We start from the raw sequence: 18,422 nt of genomic DNA on the forward strand, positions 1-18,422 counted from the left end.
CACATATCCAGGATAAAAATACATAGTTACCCTAAAAAATTACTTTTTGCTTATCTGAAATTCAAATTTAACAGGCCTCCTGTATTTTATCTGGCAACTCTAAATGTATGGAAAATTCTTGGTACATAGCAGGCATTCATTCAGTGGTTAAGTATTAGTGTTCTTTCTTCATAAACAAGGAGCTCAGTTAAATGGTGGCATGGTACTTTTTAACTCTTACTGACCTAGAAAATACACGCTTTTGATCAAAATTGAAATGAACTGAACTGGATGTGATTCTAAGAAACCCTTTGCCAGCTCCTCAAAACCAGATCAAAGCAAATGTCCCCAAGTGGAAGGTCATAGTTATATATATGGGATGGCACATTATAAAGCTTTCAATATTACAACCTAGAACTAAATTGGACCTCTACCAATGAATATTCGGTTATTGGTTTTTCTTAACCTACACAGATAAACCACTCTTCATTTGGTCCGGAAGTAATGTTGCTGCAATTCCTGGCACAAAGGCACTAACGCTCAGGGATGAAAATGGCATGATTGGCCCAGGAATGCTGGCTCCACATGGGTGAAGCTTGAGGTCACAGCACTGTTACCTTGCATCTTGGAGGAGGCAGGAGACTCTGCAAAGCCCTGCTGTTGCCTCTGACTCCATCTTCCCTCACTGCTAATTCACTGTTCCTACCTGAAAAAATTTCTAATATGCTTCCTGAAAAGCTGAAGAGAAAGGCACCTTCATTTCCTCATCAAATATTCACCATGTTATGAAAAAGAAAACCCTAGTGACTTGGCACCAAGTGGTCAAAACCAGCATATTGTTACATATTGTTACCAGATTCACGACAGGAATAGATTAAGTGGATTTAGTCCAAGATATCTATTTCTAATTTGGTAGCTGCTATGACCTCACACACTTATTTTCCGTGCTTTTCCTAAAACCAGAAAAAAACACCCCATTTTCCCTCTTTGCTTTAAGTGGAAATTATTATGCAGCTTTTCATAGATTTGTCCACAATGCCTTTAAACAGGATTATTATTTTTCTTAATTTTCAAAAAGTGGCTTTGGAAATGTATCTCCTTCCATTTCATCACCTCTTCATCCTCATTGGAAACCTGATTATTGGTAGGTATTGAGAGCTTTCCATTTCTACCGGTGGAGGGATGACTTCATTGCCAGCTGGGGAATCTTGTGTGGCGGAGCATTGGACCAAAGCAGAGCTGTGGGTTGATGCTGCCGCTGGCGCTGCTGCCACAGCCGTTCGCATGCATCCAGCTGCTGTGTAAGGAATCCTCAGGCTACTGGTTCTTTGCTCCCAATTCACCCAAGGGATCGCAGGCTGATGGATGAGTGTACGTGTGAATGTGTGAATGTGTGCATATGTGCGTGTGCACGCACAGCTGCAACAGTTGGGCAGCAGCTGCAATAGACTTCGATATCATTTTTACCAAAGACAGAGATAAACCCGTCCTCCGTCCTTTATTTCCAAGCAGTGCCTCGGCTCGCGCCCCAAATGTGTTCTCCCCCTCTTCCACGACCCCTCAACCCTCCGCACGTGTCCCTCTGGAGTGAGGCCAGGCTGGCTGAGCTGCAGGGAGGATTCCCCCTTTTTTTCCGCAGTGAGAGGCGGATTCCCGGGCCTCTACCGCCCTCCACCCCGTCAGCCGCCCCTTTCTTAGTCACGATCTTCCCCGCCCCTCCCCCCTCCCCCCTCCCCCCTCCCCCCACCCAGCTCCCCCTGACCCCCCTCCCCCTGAACGCTCGAAGCTCGGGCCCCGCCCCTCCCAGACACCCAGCCCAGGTTGCTAGGGCCTGGCTGGGCAACCAAACCTGGCCCGCGAGGTGGTGCGGCGCGCGCGTGCGCGCTCAGGCGAGTTTATACAAGGCACGAGCCTTCTTCGGCTTCTGGGGTCCGAGCACGAGCGGCGCGGGCGGGGCGCGCGGGCCCGCGCTCGAGGACGAGCGCTCTCTCCGCATTGGTTTCTATCAGAAGTGGGCGGGGCGAAGGCGGGACCTGGCGGAGTCTTAGAAGCTTCTTCATTGGCCCGAACGGGACGGCCGGGGCGGGCCAGTTAGCAAATTAGGCTGCGCGTTCGCCTCTGCGAGAGGGCGGGGCCGGAGGTTTCCATTAGTTGTCCCTGCCACTGGGAAAGGTAAAGCGGCGACGGCGGCCTCAGGAGCAGTGGGCTCCCCGGCTGGAGGTGGGAGACTCGGCGGGGTGAGTAGTTGCGCCGCCACCCGCCCGCCAGGCCTTCCTGTTCCCACGTTGGCTCCGCGCCACCCAGCTTCTCCTGAGAGAGGGGACCCACCCGGTCCCCCCGGGCAGACGTGAGAAGGGGCGGCGGCGCGGGTCTCCTCCAGAACAGGGCGACGCGGCGAGGGCGCCCCAGCTTGGAGTGGCCTCTCTTCAGCGCCCCATTGCGCCAGTGGAAGGGCTTCCCCAGCGAGGGGTTGGGACTGTATTTTGGGGTGTGGGGAGACGGGAGGATGTGAGGAGGGGCGGCGGGTCGAGGCCGCCCGGCGGGGCTCCCCTCAGCAGCGGGTCTGCGGCGTCCCCGCCCCGCCGCCCCCGCGGCGCGAGCTCCCCCGGGCTTGCGGCGAGGGAAGCCCCTTCCCGCCGGCGCCGAGGAGGAGCCTGCGCGCCGGAGCCCCCAGCCCGAGTTCCGAGAGAGTCGGGGACCCGCCGGGGGCTGCGAGCCCGGGACCGGAGCCCCGGCCCTGCTGACTGACCTTGGCTAACCGCGAGGGTGGGCGAGTGACCCACCGCCTGCCCCGCGGCTCTTCCAGCTTCCTCCCAACAAGTTTCGGGCGTTGCTATGAAGTTCACCACTGGCATAGTGGGGAGAAGCAGAAATTGGCCCCTTCCCAGACCTTCGTACCCTTTGGACCCTCATAGAAATTAAATCCTAGGGTTTGGAACCATTTCCAAACGAACAGGTCCTGCTCGCGTTGACACGTTTTATGCCCACGTTGGGGGAAAAAAATAACCTGAACGTATTTCTGTGTAAAAAGGCAGATCTTCCTTGAGGTGTTTTTTTCTTTTTTTTTCCTTCGCTTCACTTGAGTGTTAAAGCCCAGATGCCCGAATAAGAAAATCCTGACCTTAGTATTTCCACCGTGAGATTAGACGGATGCTGTGATATTTAAGTAGTTGCAGATCAGTGTTCTGTTAACACAATCTATTTTAATTGGCTGAAATTTAGGCTGATTTTAGAAAGTATTGCAGACACAGAATAATTTCTTCCCGTGAATCTGAATTAGGTTTGTTTGGACGTAATGCTTATGTAGTTAATGTAAAAGATTACACGAATTAATTTGTCTGAGAACATTTGACTAAAACAAGAGACATAAATATGTATAGAATAGGATTATCGTTTTAGGTAACGTTTCCGGCTTGTTCCTTTCTTGCTGTAGGGTTACAAAAGCATCTTTACACAGGCTATTTGGAATTATATGTGAATGACATTTAGATTAAATTTGTTTTTAATTTAAGTGTTTTAAAATATTTTATTCATAAAATGTGAAGAACCCGTGTTTACTTGTTTCTGTATGTTTAGTGCGGGGGGGGAGTATAATTTTATATTTAACAACCCAATTAGGGTTCATTAATAATTTTTTTTAAAGGTGTGCCTCATTTTGAGAACATTGTACTTGAATACCTTAGCAATTCTTTTAATTTCTTTATTAAAAGTACTATTTTAGGTTTTGGCATTTTTGGCTTTGACACTGGAACAGGAGTAAGGAAGCCTGCAGCAGTATTACCAGTTTGACACCACCAGTGGGTGTTTCTGTTGACAAATGCAGAGAAGAGAACATTTGGGAAGGAAATATTTTTTGGGGGGGGGGGGGGTTAGGGGTGTTGGGGGGGGGGGGAGAAGGAGCCAGAAGAAAGAAGCTGCAGAACTAAAGCTGCCAGCACAGAGTATGCTGAGCATTTCACAAGTACAAGGAAACCTAATTAGGATGAAAAAAAAAAAAAATTCAGTTTGCCTGTATTAAATAATAGAATTCCAGAAGAGGCATGCTAAATAAAGTTAATCATCCCGAGAGTGTTAAATAATCCACCATTTCAGAGGAGTTTGGAGGGTCTTCAACTGGAGTGTCAAATCTTTTTAAATTGTCTTGTGTTTTAAACATAATACAGTGATTAATTTGGTGTGTGTGTGTATAAGTTTTGTATACTAGTTTTGCTTATTTAGCATGTTTCCTAACCCTCATTTTTTTGGAAACAAAACTTGATATATTAAAAAACATTAGAAATAAACATTCTTTCTTCAGAGAAGATTTCTTTTTTCCTGCTCAGATTTATAATTTAGTCATGATTTAGGGGCTTGTAGAAAGGTTTTTTTGCCCCTTATCTCAGGTTTTTGATGTTTACTTAATATGAGTTCCCTGGACTAAATCTGTCATTATTTTCATTGTAATTTTCTTGTAGTCATTTAAATTGGAGTGTGGCATTTACAGTATTCCCTGGGGTTTTAAAAGAAAAGGCTCCCATTGAGGGAAATTGCTGGGCCATCTCGCATAGATGAGTAATAGAAGGTTGACTGCGAATCAGATCCATTCTGTTCCAAATATGCTGCATGGGGTTAAAGCAGTCATTTAATGAGAACCAGATTTTATATGGTATTTCTACTTTGAAGGTGCAGTGTTGTTCCATTACAAACTGAAATACAGAGGTGGAGAAATTGCTTCAAGTATGCTTTTTTCCCCCCAGCCTTGCTTCACCACTGTGTCCAAGAATCTGTGAGAGAGACTCTGTCAACAATAGTTGCATTGTTGGAAATGACAGTGGCTTCTGTTGCAGAAATTTAACCTTTTATTATGATTTGCGTTTCAATTTACTTTGTGATAGAAAATTCAGCTATATCTAAGAATACGGCTATAGGAAATTTGTAAGGAAGTGAACCAAGAAAAATAAGCCTTCTTCAGCGTGTCTGTTAAAAGTTCACCTTTTTTCCCCTTCCATTTTGATAACTTTGGTGGTTATCTCTTTTATTTCTTCTAGATATTAGAAGGTACACTAGCATAGTACTTTATTTTTGGCAGTAAGTATGGGGATGAGACTTTTTCATGTAATAAATTGGTACCAAATAATAAGGCATTTAGAACAAATGAATCCACCCACATACACACACACCCAAAATGTAAGGGAAATCTTTTAGGTAACCCTTAACTTTGGTATAAGAATAGCAGATTTTTAAGTATTCAGTTGCTTTCTAAAGTAGAAAAGGCTGTTTACTCAGAATTTGATAGTTTTAGATTCCAAAGGTAGTTTTTTTCTTCTTTCTTTTTTTGTTTGTTTGCAACTTCAAATTCCTTAGTAGAGGAGGAGATAGAATCTCAAAGGTTCTTTATCTTCTGATGTCAATTGGGTCACATATTTCAACTTATGAAAATACTGCAATTAAAAGACTAAATTTAAACTCTTGTTTGGAGGGGTTTTCCAATTTACTTTCTATCTTAAACTCAACATTAGAAATCTTTTGTTGACAATACGTCACTTTTGTGTTTGTATTTAAATTCTTGATAGTTTCTAGAATGTTTCCTTCATATGGAGCAGTGCATGGATGACTGGATTACTCAAAGGTTTGGCCTCATTTCTCATTTGAGTTTGTACATTTACTTCATAATACTGAGACATGAGCTTGGGTGCAATTGTGTCAGTGGGTATGAAAGCTGAGAGTGAGGACTTTCTACGTAAAGAGCCTGGTAACATTTAGAAAATTAGGATTTGGGAATTAACAGAAAATTACTTATTAGGTTAAAAGGATCTAGCCCATTCAGGTCTTTGAAATTGGTTGTCAACATTTGAATTAAGCTCTCAAACATTTGTGTTCAAGACAGTTCTAATTAAGGTCAAGTTTTGGGAGTGGTCTCTGTTTTGGGCAGTCTTTATAATAATTAAACTATAATATGCTACTTTTTGAGCCTTACTGAATACCAGATATTTGGTACTGAATACCAAATAATTCATTTGCATGGATAGATGCAAAGTGTGTTTTCACAACACTTGTATGAGGTAGAGGTTTCTCTTCTTTCCCAACACATTTGATCAAATGGGCTCAGAGAGAGAAAACAATATGCACAGATTACCCAGCTAGTCAGCAGCAGAGGCAAAACTACCATCCAAACCGGTCTGACTTGAACCCTTGTTCTTCAAAACCATGCTCTCTCTGCTTCTCTTTAGGAATCTGACTGCCCAAACATATTTTGAGGTCCTACTGTAAAGTCATTCCTGGGGAGTTTCTAGAGGTATGAATATGCCTCCTGGAGTTCACAGGCTACACTGGTAAGGCTGCCTGACCTTTAGTCACATGGGAAGCTGGACTCAGGTCCATCAGCACTGCTAGATAGGACAACTGGAAGTGCACAGTTTTCTAACAGAGTCATTAGTTCATAAATGAAGGTTGTACATGATTATTTACACCCAAAATGAGGTAGTTGTTTCTAATTAACTACTTGGTGTTTCATGTTTCTGCATGTTCCACTGTTAACTTTTGACTGACTTTGATTAAATTTGCTACACTAATGACGGCGATGAAGATATTCCTTGAATTCAATTTTGTGGTTTTGATGCACTCTAAATGACAGCCATTGCAATTTGCAGATGGGTATCTCTTCTGTAATTGTAATGACTTAAGTGAAATAAAACCTGGAGGTGAATGAAGTTCACAGAGGTGTGTTATTGTTGCTTTTTAATACATAGAAGTTGGGCTCTGACAAAAATGTTCCTACTTGAAAGTAGAATTTTCTGCTACTTAAAGCCTCTTGTGAGTGTGTGTGTGTGTGTGTGTGTGTGTGTGTGTGTGTGTGTCGGTTTTAAAACAAGACCCATCATTCAGAGAGCTAAACAGTTGCTTAGCCCAAAGGAATGCTCAGAGGTCTATATGAGGGAGGAAAATGACTTAATGTTTTATTCTGTAATTGATGAGAATCACTTTTGTCACTTATCAAAGTTAGAAACAGTCTAAATATTGTAGAAACTCAGGGCTAGAAATCATCTTGGCCACAGCAGGACAGTTGTTCTATGAAGATGGGACCTATACGTAAATTCTTGTGGATTTATTTCTTTACCAAGTGTAGGTTTTCAGTATTCCTTTTAACAGCATTATTGAGGTATACTTTACATACTATAAAATTTACCTGTTTAAGTGTACCATTCAGTGATTTTTTTTGGATAAATTTATGGAGTTGTCTAATCATCACTACAGTCCAATTTTAGAACATTCCATCACCCTAAAAAGAACCCTCCTGCTAACTGCATTTAAAAAAATCTTACGTACTTGCTTCCACCTAGATCTCTTTATCATCAGACACTGATAAACAAAATGATGTAGATCTTAAAAGATAGGTCTTTTAAAAATATCTTTTTACATATATTACAATTTCTCACTGCTTTTTGTATTTTAAAAAGCTTTTGCCTAGGGGCACCTGGCTGGTCTAGTTGGTGGAGCGGTTGGTGGAGCTTATGGCTCTTGATCTTGGGGTCGTGAGTTCAAGGCCCATGTTGGGTGTAGAGATTACTTAAATAAATAAGAATTTAAAAGTTTTTGCCTAAACATAATATATAGCAGAATATAAAGGACAATACTGCTAATGGTATTAAATTACCTTGTCTTTGTGGTTTTGATTTGATTTTGTTTTGGTCTTTTTTAAACCAGCAGGTAAAACATAATGTTCTTAGTGATATGTTGGAAAAGCAGGAATACGAAATCAAGGTAGGGGTGCCTTGACGGACTCGGTCCATGGAGTATGAGACTCCATCTTGGGGTTGTGAGTTCAAGCCCCAAGTTGGGCATGGAGATTACTTAAACAAACAAATCAAGGTAAAAGTAATAATAATTGTTGGGCAAGAAAAAAAATGCCTTTAAGATTTAAGACCATGGGTAAAATAATTGGTTTTCTTGACTTTAAGCCAATAACATTGTGCATTTTAGTGTTTGACCTCTAATCCCCCTTGAGAAATTCATGCCAATGATGCATGCCCATCTAGCAGGCTTCATTAAATTCAGGTATTCAAACACATTGTCTCCTTTCTGTGTTTTTTTCAGACTGGATTTTTGTGGGATTTAGACACTGACCCTGCAAGGTATTGTAGCTACAACTGTTTTCCTGCCTGCATCATTTTCTTTTTAGTTACCCTTAAGGGTAGGTGTGGGAGTAAAGCTACCTTGGGAACGAGTTGTTCAGTATAGGCTGATCTCCATGCTCCCACTTGCTCTCCTTTGCTCAATGTACTGCATGTGTAGATGGACATTGCTGATAGGATAGCTTCGGGTTATTAGTTTTTGGGTACACATAAGGGAAGAATGCACTGGTTTGGTTGGAAGTTAAGTGTTTTGGAAATTGTGTCTAACTTTCTTTGCTTTTAGATGAATGTTTCTCTATAGAAAGTGACCCTTACAAGTGCCAGGCAGGTAAATCAATAACTCCTTGTGTGGTAGATTGTGTCTGGATTGTTAATAACAGATTGGACACAGCACTGCTCTGATAATAATAGTTTACTGTAAATTCAATCATAACTGGTTTGATATAGGTTTACTTTTTTTTTTTTTTTAAACTGTTTAACAGCTATGGCTGTAGGATTCTGTTGTTACTTTGTATCCTTTGTAAGAGAAAGGCCTAATATCAAGCAGTAACTTATGAAGTGCTTTCTGACACTGTAACCTTTTTGATTTAGAGGGAAATAGTGCTTTTGAAAGTAACAACTTTGCTTTCTGGAAGTGAACAAAACATATGGATGAATATTTTTAAAGAGTCCTTTTTTTTTTTTTTGTAAGTTGCAATTTTATTTATTTATTTAAAGTTTATTTATTTACATAATTGCTATACCCAACATGGGGCTCAAACTCACAACCCCAAGATCAGGAGTTGCATGCTCTTCCGACTGAGCCAGCTGGGCGCCCCCTAGGTAAGTTGCAAATTTAGATTTCCATTTTAGATTTTATATTATGCCTAAAGATTAGGTTCTTGGCAGTGTAAGATCATATTGTAATAATCGGATTAAACACACACACATTCACTTGTGGAAGATATGGCAGATAAAAAATGGTGATAAGTAATAGTTGAAGCACAACTTACTGACTTGGCTTTGCCCAATTACCCTGATATTGGCCAAGTGGAAACTTGTTTCCTGATGAATAGAATTTTTCAGAGGTTACAAAAGTTGTTTCAGGTGTGACATATCCTAGACTTTATGCACACACCGCTCCTGGTTTGTTAGCCTCTCATAGAATATATTAACTTTAATTACTAGTATGTATGTATGTATGTGTGTGTGTGTGTGTATATATGTGTGTGTGTATGTATATATATATATATACATATATATATATGTACACATTTTTTCTTTTTTTTAAAGTACACTCTATGCCCACCGTGGGGCTTGAACTCGCAACCCTGAGGTCAGGAGTTGCGTGCTCTAGCTACTGAGTCAGCTAGGCACCCTGCTGTTATGTAATTGTTATCAGTAATATTACCACTACAATTTAAGTTTAGCAATTGCAGACAAAAAGAAAGTTCTACTTTTTAAAATTTTTACAAAATGTTTTTATTTATTTTTGAGAGAGACAGAGACAGAATGTGAGTGGGTTAGGGGCAGAGAGAGAGGGAGACACAGAATCCGAAGCAGGCTCCATGCTCTGTCAGCACAGAGCCCGATGCGGGGCTCGAACTCATGAGCTGTGAGATCATGACCTGAGCTGAAGTCGGATGGACACTCAATCTACTGAGCCACCCAGGCGCCCCAAGAAAGTTCTATTTTTAATTGTTAATAATTGAAAATAGTTGAGGTAGACAAAATCTAATTTTGTGCAAATTGGTGTTTCCTACTGTATCAATTATTTCTTTTCTTTTTTTAAGTTTTATTTGTTTGAGAGAGACAGAGACACTGAGAGTGGGGGACGGGCAGAGAGAGGGAGAGAGAGAATCCCAAGCAGGCTCAGTGCCACCGCACATAGCCTGGGGTGGTGCTCAAGCTCTTGGAACCATGAGATCATGACCTGAGCTGAAACCAAGAGTCAGACATTTAATCGACTGAGCCACACAGGTGCCTCTCAATTATTTCTTTCTAAAATAACCCTGTCCTACATCCTGTGGATCTATCCTTCATTTAGCAAATACTTATTGGGTGTCTGCTGTGTACTAAACTATGATAGAGGTTGGATGGAGTGGTAGATAAAAGGTAAGGAGGCCTTGCCCTTAAAGAATTTATAGTCTTGAGTTGGAGTCACAGGGGAAGTATAAGGTACTATGGGATTATGTAACTGGGTAAGGATTGGGATCTGTTCTGGGGGGAGCAGGCAGGAAGGCCACACTGAGGAGTTAACATTTAAGTGAGACCTAAAGGATGAGAAAGACGGTCTAGTAGGGGAAATAAATTTTCCTGGCAGAAGGTGCAAATGCCCTCAGGCAGGGTGAGAGAGAGAGAGAGAGAGAGAGAGAGAGAGACAGAGACAGAGACAGGCTTCTGAAAAACAACCTTTTAAAAAACTGAGATAAATCCACAATGGCTGGAAAGTAGAGAAGCAGGTGATGAAGCAGAATTAGGCAGGGGCTAGGTCCTGAAGAGGCTTAGTAGGCTGTCTACTGGACTTTTGAGCTTGTCCTAAGTCTCCTGGGAAGCTATTGAAGGTATGATATGAAATGAAATGCTCCTCACACCCAAAACAAAAACCAAGAGTTTTAGTTCAATGGAACCTTGATAATTTACCAAAAAGGCCATAATCTGTGCAAGGTAAAATATTCTTCCCTTATTTCAGTAAAATTTTTGCAATTGCTTCTTTGATTGTCATCTGCGATACTCTTTTCATTGTTTTTGTAGAAATTACCTTTAATTTTTTAAAAGCTCCTTATATCCTTCACCATTCTGTTAACCTTATATAGGGATGTCATTTCTATTTATAACTGAGTTAAATTTTTTTCTGATAGTGTTAGCTCTCTTCCATATTTAAACTTAAAATTCCTCATTGCCCTCTTCCCCTTAATCTGCTCAAGGTATTTAATGTTTTAATGAAATGATTCATTAAATATGAGCATTAAATTTGCTTTATTGTTTAAATTTTTTTTTAACATTTATTTATTATTGAGAGAGAGAGAGAGAGAGAGAGACAGAGCAGGAGCAGGGGAGGGGCAGAGAGAGAGGGAGACACAGGATCTGAAGCAGCCTCTAGGCTCTGAGCTGTCCGCACAGAGCTTGAAGCAGGGCTCGAACCCACGAACTGTGAGATCATGACCTGAGCTGAAGTCAGACGCTTAACAGACTGAGCCACCCAGGCGCCTCTATTCTTTTTTTTTTTTTTTTTTTTTAAATACAATGTCTTAGGTTTAGTTTAATATTTCTCAGCATTTATGCTATTTCACATTTTATGAAATCTCATTTGGACACCTGTAATGTTTTTAGAGAATTTTATTACTATTGTTTAAGAGTATGAATATTTGGGAGCACCTGGGTGGCTCTGTCAGTTATGTGTGCTACTCTTGATTTCAGTTCAAGTAATGATTGTGAGATTGAGCCCTGCATTGGGCTCTGCGCTGACTGCTCGCATCCTGCTTGGGATTCTCTCTCTGCCCCTTCCCTGCTCACTCATACTCCCTCTCTCTCTTTCCCTCTCTCTCTCTCAAAATAAATAAACATTAAAAAGGAAAAAGATAGGATTCTTTGGTCTAAGTACCATTTTTCAAATCTGGTTCACATACTGTGACCTTATCTTTTATATTAAACTGGTCTTTGTTGAGCTTCTTATGTTCAAGTGAGCTTATGTGTATAAAAGTGCTACAAAGGTTTTATTTTACATATGTTGATTTCTTTCTCCTACAGTTAGGTGTCCTTACATACTCACTTCTTTTTTGGAAATCGTCAGCCATGCTAAATATTTACTTGTCTTTATGATTAAATAATGAGCATTTATTTAGGTTTTCCTTGGTGTAAAGTTGTTAGTTTGTGCCTGTATAGAATGCTGTTGTGCACTTTCACCATCCATATATACAAAGAATAGCCACAGCATCACTTCCTTCTTCAAGTATTTCCTTTGAAATTTATTTTGATATAGCCTCTAAATAGCTCACTTTGGCCCTGAGTTCTTAGGCTCTTCTGAACCATTCTGTACCTGCTCTGTGTTTTTTTTCCTTGTTGCTTTAATCACTTTTTTTCTTTTCCTGGTGCTGGTAACATGAAGTTTGCAGTGGTTTTTGCATTACTTTCTTTGCTTCCTGTTCAGCCCAGGACATTTATTTTAGAGTTGCCTCATTTTAGATTTTAGAGTTTGGAAGTGATGTTTTTATGCTACTGGTTTCTCTACCATTCAAAGTGATTGTTCTTGATTTGGAATTGTGCTTTTGAGTCTGTCGTCCTGCCCACGGTTGGTAAAGTAAGGCCGTATTTGTTTTCGGTTGACTTTAAGATAGGGTGATGATTTGGGTATCTTGGTGTCAGCATCATGGTAGGTGATGGAGATACAAAGCCAGCCTGTGGTGTTGTGCTCTTAAGGAGTTTGTAATCCAGTAGAAGAGGCAGAAAGCCACCAGTAAAGTGCAGGATGATATGCATGTTCAGATGGAAATACAGGGTGCTGGTACTCTAGGCCAGAAGAGGTGCCCTTAGCGCAGACTTATGGGGACTGGGAAAGGCAGTGATTCTTGAGTGTGAAGAGTCTTAAAGGAGGCCCAGAATGTCAAGGGAAGGGGTTTTCCCCTTAGACATGGGTCTAAGAACGAGCATATAAAATTGGGAAAACAGCAAGAAGTAACATGGATTTATTTATTGCATGCTTTGTTTTGATGCATTTACTTCATCTACATCCCAGGCTCTTGATTTTCTTTATAGCCATCTTTTGACTTTTCACTTTTACATAGGAAAATACTATGTTTTATATATAGGAAATACTGAAACCAGGGATTTAAATAGGAATGGACCTTTGGTAAAATGGATAAGCAGATGGTATCCGTTTTCTACTGTAAGCTCCTACAGGCATGGTGTTGAGTTTTTTTTTTTTTTAAGAGAGAGAGTGAGCACGTGAGCAGGGGAGAGGGGCAGCGGGAGAGAAAGAGAGAAGAGAGGAGAGAAGAGAGAGAGAGAGAGAGAATGAATCTTATGCAGCCCCCATAGTCAGCTCAGAGCCTGTCGCGGGGCCTGATCCCATGACCGTGGCTTCACACACCTCCAGATTATTGCTCATGTCTCTCAGATTGGGAGACTGATTTTATTTATTTATTTTTTTGAAGTTATCTCTATGCCCAACATGGAGCTTGAACTCACCACCCTGAGACCCCAAGATCAAGACTGGCATTCTCTACTGACTAAGCCAGCCAGGCACCCTGGGAGGCTGGTTTTAAATGTATTCCCATAGCGGGGTGCCTGGGTGGCTCAGTGGCTTAAGAGTCTGATTTTGGCTCAGGTCATGATCTCACAGTTGGCGGGTTGGAGTCCTGCGTCGGGCTTTCTGCTGGCGGAGAGCCTGCTTCAGATCCTGTGTCACCCTCTCTGCCTCTCCCCCACTTGCACGTGTGCTTGCTGTCTCTCCCAAAAATAAATAAAAACATAAAAACAAACAAATAAATAAATGTGTTCCCATAGGGAGATAAAAATATGTGCCTTACAGAAAGGCCCTCTAGGGATGCAATGACTTCATCAAGGAATTCACTATACACTATTAGCTGGTTAATTAGATGAAGAGTTTTGTTTTTGTTTTTATTTTTTAGTTTTTTAAACATAACTTTAAAAAACAAGTTGATTTATTTCTGAGTAAACTGTACACCCATGTGGGGCTCGAACTCCTGACTCTGAGATCAAGAGTCACATGCTCTTCTGACTGAGCCATCCAGGTGCTCTTGTTTTTGTTTTTAAAGCATGCTGTCATAGACTTTTAAATACCATCTCTGTCTACATTTTGGTAATTTCTTGTAATCTGGGTCCCATCTGCTCAGAAAACTCACATCCCCAGTCTGTTTTACAGGTAGGATACGGGCTTCTGACCTAGGTTTGAACAGTCATTTTAGACAGAGTGAGACTTGTATATGGAAGTGAGCCTTGTGAGGTGGCCATCATGTGTAGTTGAATTGATGGTCTAGTGATCATATTGACAGAGATGTTTTGATTTTTTTAAAAAGTTTTATTTATTTAATCTCTACACCCAAAATGAGTCCCAAACTCAAAACCCCAAGGTCAAGAATAGCCATACTCTTCCTACTCACCTAACTAGGTATCCCTGATTTTTTTTTTTTTTTTTTTTTAAAGTAGTGGCAATTGCAGAGCTTATGGAATTCAGTCTCAAGTGATTTTGGTGCTGAGTAGTGGCAATAGATTTTTTTTGAGGGGAGGGTATTTATCTTCTGATATTTTCTGATCATGTGGGATTTGTGGTTAGATGTCTTATATTAATTTTGGAATATTTTCAGCCATTATCTCTTCAAATATTTCTTCTCTCCCATTCTCCTATTTCTGTGATTCCGTTTATCAATATGTTGGAAACTTTGATATTTTCCCCCAGCTCTTGAATGTTTTGTTTGGTTTTTCACTCTGTTTTCTCTCAGTGTTTTGGTTGGGGTAATTTCTGCTAATTTTCAAGTTCATGGATTCTTTGCTTGGCTGAGTTGAGTCTAGTGAAGAGCCTGTTGAAGGAACAACTCTTCATTTCTTTTAACTGTGTTTTTCATTTTTAGCACTTTTGTTTGCTTCTTACAGTTTCCATGTCTGGTCTGAATTACCCCTGATTTTGCATGTTGTTCTCTTTTAGGTTAGAGCTGTAAACATGTTACCCATAATATTTTAAATTTCGTTGTGGATATTTCCAAAATGTAATTCTGTATGTAGATCTGATATGTTCTTTGTCTTTTCTGAGTGTTGTTTTTTCTTTGCCTTTTCTTACGCCTTGTGATTTGTTTTCCTTGTTGCAAGCCTGATTTATTTTGTAGAACAGTAAAGACTGAGGTACATAACTTTTATGTCTGTAAATGGGCATATCTTTCCTGTGCTAGGCCTTTGGTGTAGGGATTTGAGTTAGTCTAGTTAGGATTTGGGCTGGGTTTGAGTCTGATTGTTGCTATGGTTACCCTTAGTGTACCTCAGGCTTCAGATTCTTGGTAGAGACAGTTTATGATTAGGGTGGGAGTTGGTTTATTTTGAGTTTCAGGTGTTCCTTTTGAACTGTGGTTTAGGGAGGGTCTCCTTATATGCCCTGTTCTTCTCCTGTCCCTCTGCCAGTAGTATTCTTTCGTTTACTAGAAGTTGGTCACTGGAAGTTTGTTAGCTTGGAGGTGGGGAGTGATGGTGGGGTGTCATCTTTTGTTCTGGTTAAACCTCAGGTTTAGGCTTGCATCAGTGTCCCACAGTCTTGCCCCACCCTTAGCTATTGTGGTGGGCTCAGTGTGGAATCCTGCCCCTCTGCTAGGAGTAGGGTGCCCACCCCTTTCCCCAGCTGCAGTGAGTTTTTACCGATGCTGTAAGGGTAGAAGCACTTATTTGCCTTGATGAGGGATTTTCTTCCTTCGTGGAGACAGGGAGAGAAGGATCTGGGTGTTTTCTTGCTTCTGAGGCACAGCTGCATTTCCCTTCCCCCAGGTCTGCATCACAATGGGTGTCCTCAGTGACCTTTACTCTCTGAGTGCCTGGTGGGGTTGGTGGAGGAAGATCCTGCTGAAGGTTGGGGTCTCCCCAATTTCTGTGACCCCCTCAGTGATTTCACACTGTCCCTTCAGCTAAGCCACATCGGGTTTTTATCAACTTGCCAATTATTCTAGCTGCGCTCCTCTTATCAGTGTCCAGTTGCAGTCTACCCCAGGTGAGCACAAGGTTGTCTCCTGTCTCCTTGCAGGTACTGTCTCCCGAGATTTTGAGCCAGTTGGTTGTTCTCCGATGGGTTTAAAAAAAGTTATGAATTTGAAATTAGTCCAGGTATTTTTCATTGTAGGGGTGGGCAGCTGTATTCCTTCCAGCTTTCTTATTCTGGTGTGGAAGACAAGTTTGGTTACCCTTAAAATTTTAACATGCACATTTAACTAAGTCTAAACTTAATTATTATCCCTAACCTCCTGAATAAGGCAAAGATTTTAGAATGGCTTACCTTTTAACCCCCATCCCCTCTTCCATGTTAGTTATTTATACCTTAGTTTTGCTTAAGTCACCTTAAGCCTATATAAAAATAGTGTATGTTTACTCATCAACATGTTTTCCAAATTTCTTTCTTTTACCATTCTTCACCCCATTTCTTCATTGTGGGCTCAGTTTCCTTTTTCAAAAAGAATGTTTTGTGTAGTTCTTTCACTAAAGGCCTGTTAGTAATAGACTTGATCTTTGTATTTCTGAAAATCTTGACTTCACTTTTTCTCTTGAATGACTGTTGAGCTGGGTACAGAATTTATGTTGATAGTTATTTTCCCTCAGCACTTTGATGTTATTATCTTGTGTTTTGACAAGTCTTGTTAATGAGAAATCTTTAGTCAGTTCAGGTATAATTTCTTTGTATGTAGGTAATTATCTTTTCCCTTGGGATACCTGTAAGATTTTGCTCTTTGTTTTTGATCTGCCGTTTTTTTGTGATCTTTCTACCTGTGGATTTGTTTTTATTCTGCTTTTATTTGGCATACTCCATCAGTCTGAAGACTCCTGATGCCTTCAGTTATTAAAAAAAAAAACAACTTAGACTTTAGCTTTTAAATTCTTGCTTCCCATTTTCCATTTCTAGAACTATTTAGATAATGTATTGTATCTTTTCATTGTATCCTCCCTGTTGCTTAAATTTGCTTTAGTGTTTTCCTTTTTTAAATTTCTGGGTGATTTCCTGACACCCATCTTGCAATTGACTAATTTCTCTTTACCTGTGTCTAGTCATTTGGTTAAACCATTACTTGAGAATTTTCATTAAAAACACTTGGCTATTTTTTTTAAATATAAAAATTACTGTGTTTGTACAAGTCTACTTTTAGGTTTTCATAAGGGCATTTTCTTGTTATTTCTTTGAACATTTGAAAATATAATTATGTTTGTCTCCTTTGGATTGTTGTAGTTCTTGAGGTGTGAGATCTCTGATCTGTTTGCCCGCTCTCCCTCTAAGTTTTGCTTGTCAGAGTTTGCTACATTTGACACTTTGGGAATTATTTGCTTGTTCCTGGCTTGTGGGATGCTTCTTTTGAGTGGTTTTGCATTTGTCTCTGATGGGACTCTTTGGGGTGACTGTTCCAGGAGAGTTTTCCAACTATTCTGAGACAGATTTCTGAAATCCAGAGTGGTGTGAACTGGACTCCCTGTCTGTGGTGGAGCAAAGACTTGGGTTTTCCCTTTTGCTTTGGTCATTCCTACAACACACAGCCCTAGGCTTCTGTGTGTAAGTTTTCTTTTTACTTTCTTTAAAAAAGGTAAAAGAAATATTTATTTATTTTTGAGAGTGAAAGGAGGAGTGCATGCATGCCTGCGTGGGGAAAGGGCAGAGAAAGAGGGGGACAGAAGATCTGAAGCAGGTTCTGTGCTGACAGCAGAGACCCCGATGCAGGGCTCAAACTCATGAACTGTGAGATGATGACCTGAGCCGAAGTTGGACTCTTAACTGAGCCACCCAGGCGCCCCTCTTTTTTTCTTATACATCCAAGGATAGCCCTTGGTATCTCTTGACTTTATGCTGGTGGTTCACTTCCAGCTTCTTTCCCATGCACAGACTTTAGGGATAACCTCTGGTTTCCTGGTCCCCATTAATCATTTGAGTTTGTAGCCATTGGTTTAGACAGCAGGAGTGAGCAGGTCTTTGTCTTGTGACAAGGAAGAGAAAGGTCTTTGTCCTATGTTAAGGAAGAATCTCATTTAATAAGCCCTTGTTTATGCAGCTACTCCTTTCTATTCTGGTCTCCCTGTTGGTCAGGAAATAGTTCGTCCAGGTAAGAACTAGGAAGTAATTGCAACCACAGGCATCCTCTAAGTTGAATAGATTATTCACCAGAAGTGCATTTATACATTGGTTGTGTAGAACAGTTCATATTCTCTGATAGGAACTATGCATGTTATTTTAAAAAATGGGTTAGTTTCCCAGGTAACCCTTAGGAGTCTGTTCTTTTCATGATGTAGTTGAAATTCACATAGACATGTGAGCTCTTTGGGATTGTAGTCAGTATGTAGTAGGTGATTTTTGTGGGGAGGTGCATTTTAACATTCTCAGTGAGAGAGGGGAGTCTGGTAGTTACCAACCTGATTTGGTCTTCTCTGGTTGTGACCTGCCAGCTACCAGTGCCTGTTAATTGTTACAAATTCTGACCACTGGGGGCTCCTGGGTGGCTCAGTTGGTGAAGCGTTCAAATTCTGCTCAGGTTGTGATTGCGTCATGATCTCATGGTTCATGAGTTCGAGCCCCACATCGGGCTTTCTGCTGTCAGCACGGAGCCCCACTTCAGGTCCTCTGTCTACCTCTCTCTGCTGCTCCCCTGCCTATGTGCATGCACA

General features: G+C 41.0%; 1 protein-coding gene across 3 annotated transcripts in view; it reads left to right on the forward strand.

Moving 5' to 3' along the window:
- Positions 1 to 2,061: 2,061 nt before the first annotated feature.
- Positions 2,062 to 18,422, forward strand: part of CDKL5 (cyclin dependent kinase like 5) — a 196,711-nt gene continuing 180,350 nt past the window's right edge. For all 3 annotated transcript variants that reach the window (XM_027054643.2, XM_027054640.2, XM_027054644.2), the window contains exon 1: positions 2,062 to 2,216. The gene's annotated coding sequence lies outside the window, so the exon portion shown is untranslated. The remainder of the gene's footprint in view (positions 2,217 to 18,422) is intronic.

The sequence above is a fragment of the Acinonyx jubatus genome, chromosome X (genome assembly GCF_027475565.1).
Source record: "Acinonyx jubatus isolate Ajub_Pintada_27869175 chromosome X, VMU_Ajub_asm_v1.0, whole genome shotgun sequence".
Classification (NCBI taxonomy): Eukaryota; Metazoa; Chordata; class Mammalia; order Carnivora; family Felidae; genus Acinonyx; species Acinonyx jubatus.